General features: G+C 40.3%; 1 protein-coding gene across 1 annotated transcript in view; it reads left to right on the forward strand.

Annotated features, from left to right (window-relative positions):
* Positions 1 to 13086, forward strand: part of PGM5 (phosphoglucomutase 5) — a 61537-nt gene that overhangs the window by 47641 nt on the left and 810 nt on the right. The gene's annotated exons all lie outside the window — the stretch shown is intronic.

Genomic DNA, 13086 nt, shown 5'->3' on the forward strand with positions numbered 1-13086 from the left:
GCAGTATGAAGTGGGAGATGGAGAGCGTTGAATATACCTGTAAATGTAGTCCCCTTTGAAAGCACCGGGTTTTTCCCGGCCCATGGGGTGATATCACATCACAACGTTTACTAAGCAGACTATTTTTATGGGGTGGTTTGCCATTGCCTTCCCCAGTCATCTACACTTTACCCCCAGCAAGGTGGGTACTCATTTTACCAGCCTCAGAAGGATGCAAGTCTGAGTCAACCTTAAACCAGGTACCTTCCGTCAGCATCGAACTCAGGTTGTGAGCAGAGCTTTTGACTGCAGTACTGCAGTTTACCACTCTGTGGCACGAGGCTCTGAGTATACCTGTACTGGAACAAAATGGAGAGGTTAGGACTGCAAGGGTGTAAGAATTGGGCTCAGTTCAGACATGACATGGAACCAAGATCTAGCTCTCAAATGGTCACTCAAATCCTGGTTTGTCTTTGACAAAAGCTGTTTCTGTCTGCAACATGAGAAGATGCCACCGAGAAACAAGCCAGGAAGCCAGGATATCTGCATTCATACATCACATGAAACCATGATTAAGTCTAACTGGTTAATAAACCAGTTTCAGGTTTCAGAGGGTAGCAGTAGAAGAGTTAAAGTCCAGTAGCACCTTAAGAGACCAACATGTTTTTCAGGGTATGAGCTTTTGAGAGTCATAGCTCATAGCCCGAAAATTTTGTTGGTCTCTACGGTTCTACAGGACTCAAATTTAGCTTTTCAGGTTGTGGCTTCAGATGGTGTTTTTTTCAGACCATTAAACTACAATGAGTGGAATGGTCTGTATTCAGGCACTAACCATAGTTTGTTTAATTAAAACATGGATTTGTATAATGTCTGAACTGAGCCTCGCTCTTTAGGAATCCAGTGCAGGATTGACAGTTTTTCTGACTTCTGTCATTGACCATGGTAGATTACAAAACAACATGCATCTTGGTGAGGTAACCAGTCTGATGCACCAAAATAACAGTCTTTTTGCACCTCAATTATTTATTATGAGATTTGCTGTGACACATATTTTTATAGACTTGAGTCCATTAAATCAGATGCTATAAAGTGAGCTCCAGTCCATGAAAGCTGATGACACAGTAAATCTGTTAGGCTTAAAAAGAAAAAACCTTGAGATTCTAGCCCTTTCTTATCCAAAGGATGATAATACTGCCTTTAGACTTCTCACTGCTTGAGGAATTTAAGAGTCTGTATGTGCTCAGGATGGAGGGAAGGCGGCATGGTATAGCCAGATCTCTGAAGTTAAGCAGGGTCAGTACTTGGAAGGGAAACCACTAAGGAAGACTCTGCAGAGGAAGTCAATGGCAAATCACCTCTTCTTCTCGCTTGCCTTGAAAGCCCATTGATTTGGTTGCCATAAGTCAGCTGTGACTTGACAACACTTTACACACACACACATCTGCTCAGGGGCACTCACTGCTATTTCTGAGTCTGAGCCTTAGCAATAGAGAATGGTACCAAGGCTAATCCAAGATTCAGTGATCCAAGGTTCAAATTAAGTGGTAAAAGCCAAACTACACATTACATTAAAGATCTCTGGTTCAGTCTTCTAATGTTTTCTTAAAGGTAAAAAGTAACTGAACTAAGTTGGGGCTGTCCAGGGAGGGGGTGTTAAACTTCTAATGTAAATCTGCCCTAGAGCTGCTGAATTGTCAGGAAATCCAACATGGGTAGATTGGCTCTAAACTAGGTATTATTTATTTAAAGAATTTACATGCCACCTCACTACAGATCTGGTTCAAGGTAAAAACAGTACCATAAAATCATAAATAAGGCTACAAACCTAAATGTGCTTATTTGGACGTGAATACATTTATTTATTTCGAAAATGTATATTCTGCCTCTCCAAAGAAACTGCTGAAGGCAGCTTCCAAAGTAAAATGTGATAAAATTGTTAAATAGCATAAAAATCATTAGAATTAACAAACCTTTGAAAACCTAGACAGAGACTAAACATAACATAAAACATTTAGCACCTAAAATCATTCTCATAAATTAGTTTCAATTGGACATCTTTCCAAGTAAACATGGGCAATTTCCACACAAGTTATCTGCCCTGGGTTCAGTGATATCGGGAAAGAGTTTGTTTGTTTTTTCCTGCTACCCCACAGCACCTACTGTGCCTCTCAGAGTTTTCCTGGCCTTTCTGCAGTCTTTTTCCAACCTGCTTTTTTCCAAAGTGTGGGAAAGATCACAGAAAATACTGGATTATTATTTTATTTTATTAGATTTTTATCCTGCCCTAACCCTCCCGGAGGGCTCAGGGCAGCTTACATCCAACATACAAACACATAATCCAATTAGGTCTGCATCATAATAATATAGAACAATATAAAATAATTAAAAATCTATAATACTATGTAAATTAAACAATTTAAATCAGAAAATCTAAGATGGGAAAATTTGGATTTTTGTGCCCATCCCCGGCTTTTTCCCTGACCGTGGGGATTTTGTTGTAAATCATCACTAAAATATAACCATATTGATTTATATAATTGTAATGGGTTCTCTGAATTCTCAGCTTTCATATATTTTATAGAAAGACTCTAGCCCAGGGGTGTCAAACATAAGGACCGAGGGCCAGATCCAACCACTTGAGAGCTCTTATCCGGCCCTCGAGGCAGCCACCACCACCCCACTCTCAATCTGGGCTGGCAAGGCATGATCCGGCCCGACCAAGTGACATTTATGTCATATCTGGCCCTCGTAACAATTGAGTTCGACATCCCTGCTAGTCTAGCCTCTTCCTTTGTGGAGGTATAAGGAGAATGTGATGTCTTTGCAACACAAGAAGCTACAAAGTTACTTAAAAAAATGAAAGCTGGGAATTCACAGTACCTGTTACACCTGTTGTTACAATGGTGTCGCAGTATACAATATTGTAGTGCTGATTTAAAAAATCAAGCAACAATTGACAAAGCCCCAGTGGTCCAGGGGAGGAGGGGGAGTCACTGCTGGGGGATCAGGACAGGGCAACCTGCCATGGGGAAGCCCCATTGCTGCTGCACTTTATCTGCAACTGCATCAGCAATGCGCTTCTCTGTGCGGAAACTACTTTGGTTAGATCACTGACTGGTATAAGAGGATTCTGGAACAGAACCAAGAATCTGCTGCTGGTATCTTTTAAAAGGAATTTAGGCTAATGTAAGATTTCAAGCTCTTTTGGAAGCCGATGGGTCTTTGCTTTTTGATTGTACTATTTGTGTAATTGAGGAGGGAAGGCAGCATAGTATAGTCCGATCTTGTCAGATCGCCGAAGCGAAGCAGGGTCAGCCGTGGTTAGTATTTGGATGGGAGACTACCAAGGAATACCAGGGTTGCTATGCAGAGGAAGGCACGAGCAAGCTACCTCTGTTAGTCTCTTGCCTTGAAAACCCCATGAGGGGTCGCCATAAGTTGGCTGTGACTTGACTGGACTTTACACACACACACACATTTGTGTCATTACCAGGTTACCTTTTTTGCTGAGATGCCTATATATTTACTTTGGAGACAAAAATGGACCTCTTCATATGTGACTGTTTGCATGGAGAGAGAGAAAATTTGTTTATCAAAATTTATATTCTAAAGCAAAGCCAGGCAGAGAAATCCTGTAAAATGGGTGGGGGCTGGAAGGTCTTTGAAGCTGGCTTGAATCCTATGCCAGTGTTAGTGCTACTTGTGCAAGCTAAATTGGCACTACCACCGGCGTAGGGCCACTTACGCTGGTACTGGGAAGCAGCGTGACTGTGCCAAACATTGGTGCCGGCACAGCCATTGCGGTAGCATTTCCCTGGTGCAATGGCTCACACCGGCACCGAAGGGGGCATTCCTGGGGGTGGGACTGACTTTAGTCAGCTCCCTGAGCCCTTTCACCCCAGGAACGTCCCCTTTTGCCACCGCGAATGTGTGCCAGCAAAAAAGGAGGTGTAGCCCCATGAAACCTCCCTCAGGATTGCATTGAAAATGTGTTTGTTTCCTCTTCTTGCCAGCACATAAATTGATATTAAATTCAACATTTTTAAAATAACTTGCTGTCAAGCCAATTTGCCTGGCAAATCACTTAGCTAATGTATCCCAGTGACTTGTCATAATAATGTTATGGTTGGGAAACACAAATTCCAAAGTACAACAAAGTTCTAGATTCCTTGTAAGGAAGAAATGGAGAGCTGCTTGAGAAGTCCTTTTGTATTTATAAACAAAAAAATATTTTCTACAGAGGAGCTAAAGGCCAAGGGAGCAGAATGCAGCCAACATCTGCAGAATCCTTCTAGCTGTATAGTGTTGCTTTATTAGTGGGAGGTTTTACAAGGAAGTCCTTCCCAGGGGATGAGAGTACATTATGGTATTTGGAATTTTGCAGGGTGCTTAAATCTACACTTAAAATTAGAAATTGGGTTAAGCCTCAACTCCAGAATGGCTACCATGAATGTACATTTATTCTCTGGTCTTAAGTGTATAATGGTGGTTTTGATTATTGTGAGAATTATCAGATAACCAAAAACGTTATATAAATGTTTTTTAACACAGAATGCTAGACTGGCTGGGTCATGGGTATCAAATAATTTTGCTTTGTCTTCAGGTAAAACTAAATGTTCTGATGTGGTTTTAAAGCAGCCAAAGTTATTTTTTGTGGAGAGTATTTAATTGTTTATTTCAGAAATCACACTACTTGTGGCTAGGTATTTTTTCTCTGGCATTTCCTTTAGCAGTTCATATAATGTAGGGGTTGCTGGTGTAAACTTAACATGAGTATATTAGACCTGGATTAATCCATTATACTTGGTTGAAAGTTTAACAGTGCCACCCTAAGCAGAGTTACACCCTTCTAAATCTGTTGAGCTCAATGAGCTTAGAAGGGTTTAACTCTGCTTAGAGTGGCACTGTCTTTGTAGGATTGTGGCTATGGCTAGCTATGTGTATTTACGAGATTGCACAAACTAAAGTACTTGAGGAAGGAAAGATCATTACACAGATACTCCATTGTCTGTTTGTAAAGCAGGCTTGCCAGCTTCTGACCTGGAGTTAGCATTTGCTGCTTTAACAGCATCAGCTTGACAATGATAATTCTTGACGTTTGGTGTTGTGCTCAACCTTGTAGTAGCAAGGAGGAGGCCTGGTTCTACAGTACCAGGCCAGGTCACCATTCCTGAGTAATGTTTGCCTGTCTTGGATATGCTAGAATAATAAGGTGTTTTCTCCAGGAATGACTTCAGTACATTACTATTTGATCAGCCAGTGCAGATGACCACTGGTTCCCTATTGGTATATACATGGTCTAAATATGCACATTTAATTCTGTGGAACCTTTCATGTGCGTGGATACATTACTCTTGCCTTGACATACAAGATCTGCACCATAAAAGAACATAAGCCATAGCTTGTGTTTTTAAGCATACTGCTAGTCAGAACTGTTTTCTGCTTAGAGAGGGCCTAAATCAAACGGAATTGTGTCATGGGATGTCAGAGCTAACTGCCGATTTCCACTCCAGACACATTTGAAGAGGCTGCATTCTAATAGCTTGGCAGCCTGTAAAACACACATAAGAGTCCAAATATGTTTCCTGTCCAGCACAACTCTGGCAGTAGAGATCATGCTTTGTCAAATGATTTATTTTCTCCAACATTGTGAGGTGAACCCAAAAACAGTGGTGAATGTTGTACCAATGGGAAACACTGAATTATTTAAAACATTTTAACCCATCTACTTAAGACTAGGGAAAGCACCCTTGCACAAGTGAAAACATCTAAACAGTGACTTTTCCTATTAACTGATTAAAGCAAAACTTACAGAGAGTTAGAGGTGAACAAAGTGGCAGTGGGGTAGATTTGGTTTCGCTGTGTCCAAATAAACATTACCTGTCAAACCAAGCCACGCAGGCTACATCTAGAATTGCTATGAGGTTTTTTCGCCCACTGGACTGCTTCTATGTCTTTATTTATGGCAGTATACAAACACACATATAATTAATGAATACAAGAAGAAAAATACAGATACTTAGCTTTCAAAATGCTATAACATAGAAAAGAAAGTTAAAATGATAAAAATTGTCTTGAAACGTTTTGTTCCAGAATGTGCTGAACAGTATTCATTTTTCAGTGAATTTATTAGCTTGGGAAGTGATGTCATTTCACCTACAATAAGTACACTTAAAACATTAAAGAAATAGACTGAGTTCTTCTAACTCACTTGGCAGTAGGACGTAGATCTGCTTTTTTCCAAAAGGGCTTCAATGCTCATTTTGGCAGCTGTGATTCATCAGTTCCAACAGAATCCAGGCTCCATGTCTTTCAGATATCCAAGCAGTACATCTTTAGAGTTTGGAGGTAGAATATAAGCAGTCTTTTTTAATTAATTCCAGAATTTATTTCCAAAAACGTCTTACTGGATAAAACCAAAACACATGTAAAAATCAGCATTATTTCTTTCACAGCACTAGTGAAGGTCCTGTCATACATGCTGAATTCGGGCTTTGTTTGAAAGATGTATGGTACCACTGGCATAGTATTCAGTGTTCTTGTCTCGTTTCTTTTATAAACCTAAAAGTGGGTGCTCTGCTTAAATTCAGCAGTAAACTCTGTATTTTATTATTTAGGCCCTAGGTCTGCTTCTGCCTCACAGCAGCAGGCATGCAGAAATTAAGCCCCCCAAGAGCCTTTTCCTGTTTCGTTATCTCCACGCCAGGCAAGTAAAGCTTTAGCTGCTTCAGACCTGCTTTAAAAGTATAGAAGAAAGTTGAGAACCCTTTCTGTAGTATATGACTCACGAGTTGTATGATTTCTTCTTTTGAAGGCCTAGTCAGCTGGGGTTGAGAAATTCCAGTGCTGTTGCTCTCCATATAATGTCTGGACCCCTCTATTTCCACAAATACAACCCAGAGAGCAGCGCCAACAGTACTTCAGCTTAAAAGGCAATTAAAATCTGCATGGAGACCATTATAGTATTTAATATATTTCAGACCAGACTTATGCATAATTATTCTGAAGCAAGCCCTATTTTTTTAACTTGAGCTTACTCCCAAGTAAGTGTGCATAGAATTTCAACTTTGGAATAGCAATGTTAAATTGTTTCAAATAAAGTTTTCCAGTAATTGCTCTATTCATAAACGAACACCACAACTTCAGTGGCATTTGATGGAACTATCCAGATATTATCTGAGCAAGCAGAATTAGATCCTTTCCTTGCTGAGGTATAGGTGCCTTATCTCACTACTTTTTCCACTGCTAGTAAGGGCCTCATACTTGCTTAAGCAGCAGTTTTAACAGGATGACAAATTAATCTGGTTATCAACTATCCATTCTAGCACGTTATTAAATTATTAGTTATATAATAAACATAAGTTCACCTCTATCAAAAGTGGGGAAATAATTCCACTCTGAGATAAAAACTCCTCATTAAAAATGCAAGGGGTAATCTTCAGTGTCTGTGGAGGATACCAATCTCTCTGAAATCAGTCCTGGAACACAGCTGAATTTTAATGTTTGACACATCTTTTGGAGTGCTAGGTTTGTGAAGCCAACAAAGCCTGTGAAAAGTAGTGATTTTCTTTCTCAACATGGATGTAATGGGGAAAAGCTGAAATTAACTGTTAAGTGCATTACAAAAAGAGAGTTTGTGACCATGTGTTCTGTGCAAAGTTTGTTTATTTTAAAAGTGTATATATCCTCCCTTTCCGCTAAAAAAAAAGCTCCAGTTGACTTACAAAAGAACTGTCAGTAGAATAAACAATATTGAAACAATAAATGTGATGGCCGAGGGATGACCTGAAAAATTCATGGGGGGAAATGTGTACTTTGGTTCCTTCCCCTCAGGACACCCCCCAGTTTTCCAATGGAATAATTGGAACTATTGGGGGGCACTGGAAAGAAAAAGATAGTATGAAATGGTGGGGGCTCATGGCCAATTATAATTAGCATTAAAAAGTTGAAAGGGGAACTGTGTGTGAGAGGCGAGGAACATGCAAGTTGGTTCTGCGGTTTGCTTCCAGTCCTCTGTGCCACGGTTTCAAGGATCCTCTGAACCAAGCCTATGTTTTTGGGAACCCTCTTAGTGGTCCATACTAATCAGCTCAGAATGAACAGCTCCTTTTCATAAAAAGTCACAGTCTCTGCATGCCATTTATTAGCTAATTATAATAAACAGAACCTTGGACTTCAATGCAGTGGCTTAATTTCATTTTGGGTCTTTATCAAATGAAACCATGACTACACTAATTGCATCAGCATTATCAAATTTAATCTAGATGAAAAAGACAATAAAATGGGTGTCATGTATCTTATTAACATCTGGACTATTTTAGCTGCATTTTATTGTACAGTTTCAGCTCATAAGCTTTTTGCAAAGTGTACAATGTTATTTAATGTCTGGACTATTTTAGCTGCAGTTTATTGTACAATTTCAGCTCATTAGCTCTTTGTACAGTTTGCAGTGTTTATCTGCCCTTTCACATATCTAAATAGATCCAGAGACCAGTCAATTTTAAACTAAGAGAATGTAGATTTGATCCTGCTACCGTTTTCCCTGAAAGCAAGAGAGAGGAGGGTTGATCTGGACTGATTCCCCTCCTCACCACAGTCGCATCCTGTGTGGCTTACTATCTTCATGGGTGCCTACATGGGTCCATCAGTCCCTGGGATAGGACTCCTGGATGCAGAAAGGGGCCCTGTCTCCCTGTTGCATCAGTAGAATAGCTGATAGGTTCCAACCCTGTGTCTGCAAAAGCTAGGGCTTTGTTTTGTTAATTATTTCCTTTCCTTTGTCCCTTAGAAGCTTCTTGATCCATTGATCTTGAGCAGCATAATTTTAAATCTAATGTTTGAGGGATGTAAGGACTGAAATAAATCTTGCCACTGACAATGTAGCCTTGGGATCCCTGTCACTTAGTAAAAAAGGCATTATGTCAGACACAGGCATTAGATTTATATATTAAAAGGGGAGAGATATAATGAGATCTAAGTCCCTCATAAAAGTGGCATTCCAAAAGGGCATGAGCTAATGAATCAATAGAGCCAGAAGAGCAAGGACAGATCCTTTCTGGGTATGGTATGTTCAGAATTCTGCCTTGCATAACCATAGAGGGGTTAGCATTCAGTCTAGCTAAACAAAAGGCTCTGGAAAGATGAGTTGTCAAATAATAAGTATAAGCAGGCAAACCACATGGTGGTGGTATTAATTATTTGGTTAATCGATTAATCTAAAAACTTTTGAATGTATCAAAAATACACCCCTGATAAATCAAGCAGTATTTTTTTAAAAATATATAACTATTAAAACTGTGGATGGTAAGTATTAGAGGGAAAACCAACACAAGCAGAAAAAGAAGAAAACATTCACTGTCTTAGTGAAACTCTTCCAAGATAGTTTATGTGGCAATTTATGCATGGGTAACCTAAGAAAAAACACTGTATTCCCTTCAGAATATTTTGTTCATATGCAAACTTATGATTTATTATATTAATAAAAAAGTCTTACCCTTCACAAAAATCTTTAATCATATGACACCCCTATTAAAGATGTAATAAGTAATCTACTCTTTTCCTCATGATGTTAGCACAGACTTTGCTACAGTACTTACTTGCAAGTGGATCTACTTACAGGTAATAATTCAATTGTTTAAGCAAAGAGTTGTTGCACCAGAACAGCAGAGGTAGTGTTTAACCTATAAGATACCCATGGGGTCCCCCCAATTAGTATCTGTGGCATTGGGAAGAGGGTGCCCTTCATTGCCCTTCACTGTTTCCTTCACTGAAAATGGTCTCCGAGCCATTGCAATTGCAGGATGAGGTGATGTTCAGGTGTGCATAAGAAAAGGATATCTATTGCATTATTACATGGGAAGTGGAAGCCTGAGACTGAGCAGCAGCCATCGTCACCTGTCAGCAAGAAAAAATGGACAGAAGAGACTGCTGAGATGACCGGAGCTGCTACATGGGACCCATAGTGGGAAAGATGGTCCTTCAGCTGCTGAGGCTGACTTCCTTATCTTTTGGGACCAGAATGCCTCCTGGATCCCTCATTATGGATGGACCCATATGTTTTTCTTTTCTTTCCTGAACTGCAAGGGCCTCCCCCTGAAGCATTTTACTGAAGTCCACAAACATTTGTTAGAAGCAAGTGTCTTGTTCTAACGTTGCAAGATAGAATGACCAAGGATGTACTTAAGAACAAATAGAAAGATGCATTACCTGCCTTGCTTTACGCTCATCCTATATCAAGAATTCTTTTTAAATAATGCAGGCTGCTTCATTGAAAAGTAACAATTTTGGAATAACAATGGCATTTGTAGATTAAGTTTCCTGTGCCATCAAATTGATAGTTGAATTGCTTTGTTTATGTACAATTGAAGTGTTAACACATCACTAGCAGCACATTCTCTACCCTGCATTATTTTCACTGTTGCGCTCAGGCTTGACAACATGTCAGCCCCATGTCTTTGATAAGCTACTGCAGGCACTTGAAGAGGTATGGCTCAGTGGCAAAGAATCTGCTTTGCATGCAGAAGATCCCAGGTTCAATCCCCAAGTCCAATCTCGAGTTAAAAGAATCAGGGAGTAGGTGATGTGGAACATTTCTGCCTAAGACCCTGGAGAGCCACTGCCAGTCTGAGTAGACAAAGCTGATTTTGATATACCAATGGTCTGATTCAGTATAAAGCTGCTTCATGTGTCTCTGACCAAAATTTTGCAGCTCCCCCCCCAAAAAAAACACACACTTCTCAAAGGTCTGAAAGCTCTTTAAGGTTAGTTATGGTGATTATTAGTGATATTGAATTATATACAAAGATCAGTTGATAAGCAGTAGATACTTATTTCACTGGGTAAGTTAGAAGCTCAAATCATACTAATAATCGTAACATTGAATTAATAGGTTGGTTTTGTTGGTTGAGGAGCTCCGTGGCGCAGAGTGGTAAGCTGCAGTACTGCAGTCCAAACTCTGCTCACGACCTGAGTTCGATCCCGACAGAAGTCGGTTTCAGGTAGCCGGCTCAAGGTTGACTCAGCCTCCCATCCTTCCGAGGTCAGTAAAATGAGTACCCAGCTTGCTGGGGGAAAAGAGAAGATGACTGGGGAAGGCACTGGCAAACCACCCCATAAACAAAGTCTGCCTAGTAAACATCGGGATGTGACATCACCCCATGGGTCAGGAATGACCCAGTGCTTGCACAGAGGACCTTTACCTTTTTTGTTGGATGTGTTGATTTTGTGTGTGAAAGCAGATAAAAGAAAATATTTATGAAAGATGAGACCAGTGCTAATGTCTTACAGGTGGCAGTTTGAGTAAATAAACTGGGTGTTGCCACCAGGTCTTCCCATCTAAAGCAAGATGTGGCTGTGATTGCCTGTTGCATGTGCTGTGCATGTGTGGGTGTGATGACCATATGATCCTAAAATGGTTAAGGGGACAGACAAGAAATAATGGGGGGAAATGAAATAATCCCTGGAGACAATATAGTTTGTGTGGCAGGAAGCAGTGAGAATTCCCAAAGTTTATGCTCAGTATTTAAATGTTTTCCAACGTTCCGGTTGATGCCTGTTCCATGCGGTGGGCTCCGTCTACTGTAGCGTGGAGGAGGTGGGGGGAAGCAGGGCGGGGCAGGGGAGCCTGCAGAGAATCGCACAAGTCTTCCCCACACACACACACAGTCCCCGCATGGGGACAGGCTGTGGCTCAATGGTAGAGCATCTGCTTGGCATGCAGAAGGTCCCAGGATCAATCCCCAGTATCTCCAATTAAAGGGACTGGGCAAGTAGGTGATGCGAAAGACCTGAGACCTTGGAGAGCCACTGCCGGTCTGAGCAGACGATACTGACTTTGATCGACCCATGGTCTGATTCAGTATAAGGCAGCTTCATGTGTTCATGCTTTTCTGGAGAATAGAGGTTATGAGTTTGTTCAGATAAACAAAATTTATGTACAGCTTATGTTTTGCATGTTGCCTTGGTAGGTTGCCATTCGTGGGAAATAAATAGCAGCATAGTTTCATACTGCAAAGATGTTCATTTGCACAAAACCTTGGATGATCAAACTCACAAGATGTTGCTTGTATGAGGTTCTACCCAGATACCACAGGATCCCATGTTGTTATAGATAGCAACAAATACAGTCTGGCTGCCCTTTCAGCCTGTCCCTTGTTTGTATCGGCAGGCTACGTCTCCAGTTGCTATGCATGTAATGTCAGCTAGGATTTTGAGATTACATCCAAGGCTCCTGGCATATTGTATATAAGGGCTGTGGTTTTGGCAGTAAGGGCGGCAAGACGAAAGTGTGCAAAATATTTTGGGGTCAGCACAGAGCCGGAACAAGTAACACAGTTGGGTTTTTTCCAGTTCAAGCAGTACGTTTGGTGCCATACACATGATGCTACTGGCGGTTTTCTTTGCTGATTTAAAAAGTGAATGTAGAAAGCATTTGGTAGCTTTTATCTGTAACTACAGTTTGAGCACAATCCAGAGGAAGGTGGAAAACTCCAAATATTGGGCTTCTGGGCTTGCCAAGTGCTGAAACTCTCTAAACAAGTGTGATGCTCACCGTCCCTTATTAAAAGAACGAATGGAATTGCATATTCTATGCTGTGGAAGTCTGTCCTTAAGGTGAATTTATACACACACTCAATTACATGTACGTGCTTGCCCATGAGCTTCCTGCTGAACTGTAGCGTTCAGTTATTCCAATCCCAACATTTAGAAAGAACATGAACTGAAAATTTCTTCAAAGCTCTGCTTTGAATATAATTCACAGCCTCATATCAATCCTTGCTTTACCGTGCCAGAAAAAGTTTGAAACCCTTTCCAACTTTGATAATACAATGTAATATCTAGGATTGTGAGTCCTTTGTTTTATCTTATTTAAGCAACCAACAACTGAATAGACACCAGTATGAATCTTTTTTATCTTTTATTGAAAAAGATAATAGATTCATTTTATTAAGCAAGACAGTGTACAGTATAACAGAATGATGAATAGACCCACAATGATTGTGTTTAAACAGGCTAATAATAAAATCAAGATTCCTAACATTGTTCTAATCACATGTCAAAGTTGATTATAACACTTAAAACAAATTACATTTCAGTCTTTTGTCTGTT

This window comes from Euleptes europaea, chromosome 4 (genome assembly GCF_029931775.1).
Source record: "Euleptes europaea isolate rEulEur1 chromosome 4, rEulEur1.hap1, whole genome shotgun sequence".
Lineage (NCBI taxonomy): Eukaryota > Metazoa > Chordata > Lepidosauria > Squamata > Sphaerodactylidae > Euleptes > Euleptes europaea.